Raw genomic sequence first — 1,605 nt, 5'->3', positions numbered from 1 at the left:
ACAATCTCCATGGCCTGTTATGGAGGGGGACTGAGACCAGCCCACAGAGAACCAACAGGAGTGCACAGAACTGTAGCAAACAGAGCCAGTATTTCTATTCACATCACAAGAAGATGGTATCAGGGAAGACATTTCCATAAGTATTCAAATATGCAGTAAATTAAGAGTTGTCATTATGACAGAAATGAGTACAGGACAGTACCTGTCACTCATACTTATGCATTACACACAAGACATTGCTGATGCACTGAAGAATACATCTGTGAGGTGTCTGAACATGTCTATGTGTTTTAATTCTACAAGGGGAAACTTCTCCGCTGCCAGGATAATGAGCCGGCCCCCAGGCTGACGCTTTGTTGACAACTCCATACTAAGCCATATCTCCACCCTTCCACACCATGTGCTTGTCAGGCCTCTTAATCTCTAGAGCACTATAATGTTACCACCACACATCTAGCGGTCCACTGGTCAGTAGCACATTTTCCTTGGCAACTGTGCAATGGAAATGCTATTGCAGCACAGATTGTCACATAGTGAACCATTTGAAATGAGTCGTGTGGCACGGACTGCAAGTTAATAATAACTTATTACACTAAGCTAACCTTGGAGAAAAATAAATGTAGGTGTTAAATATGTATATCACAAATATGTATATCATTTTTGCATAATGTGTATTTAACTAAATGTAGCAGGTGACTTAAAGTGTGCTATCCTTTTAAAATCACTGACACATCAGCTTGAAAGAGTCATTTGTTTACTGTTAAATGACAAAATTGAATTGAAATTTTTAATGCAGAAATAAAATAGAAATGAACACCAGCTTTATACTGACCATAGTTGTAGATGCCACATGTTATAGTGCATCTACTGTAGTGCTTTCAGTATTTGAATGTGTAGTGAGGGAGCAAGGTGCCAGAATGTAACATAGGTCAAACCTAGGTGGTTATGGTGCACACCACTTTTGTTTGCATGTGTATGCTTGTTGAACAGATGTATTGATAAAGTATGGTCTTTTTTACTGTGTTTTACTATGTTTTTATTGCTCTACATTACATTAAACAGTAACGAGCGTAGTTGTCGTAGTTATCTTCACTTCACCTGGTTCACAGTCTCCACTGCGGCAGCTCTGATCTGCTTGCTGACTTAGCTTTGTGTGTTTGTGTAACGTTAGCGAGAAGACAAAGAGAGCGATGTGCTTCAGCGTGATAATAAATTCGGTTATATCAAAACATTAAAAATGGCCGATAAATGAACCTAAAACGTCTTTTACTACTACTACTACTACTACTACTAATAATAATAATGCTCTAGTCTTTATGTACTAAGGACAGAGGGTCCTCAGTACAACTGTGTACTAAGGACAGAGGGTCTCCCTTGGGCACACACACACAGCTGCAACCTTTGGAAACACATCAAGCTCTGGGACTGTATCTATAAATCTTGTAAAGGCTGAAGGCCACATTGTGTCAATCCCATTTTAAACTACCATATTCTTAGTGAGAGTACAGTAGGTCTTACAGCATTTTCCTTCAAACATGTCACAATGAGGAAATAAATATTTAAAAAAAAACATATTATAGTGGCTAAATCAGGAGACTCAGGAAA

Source organism: Cebidichthys violaceus, unplaced genomic scaffold (assembly GCF_023349555.1).
Source record: "Cebidichthys violaceus isolate CVI_PGR_0920_01 unplaced genomic scaffold, fCebVio1.0.p SCAF_5, whole genome shotgun sequence".
In the NCBI taxonomy this organism is placed as follows: Eukaryota; Metazoa; Chordata; class Actinopteri; order Perciformes; family Stichaeidae; genus Cebidichthys; species Cebidichthys violaceus.
This window is presented reverse-complemented; position numbering follows the sequence as displayed.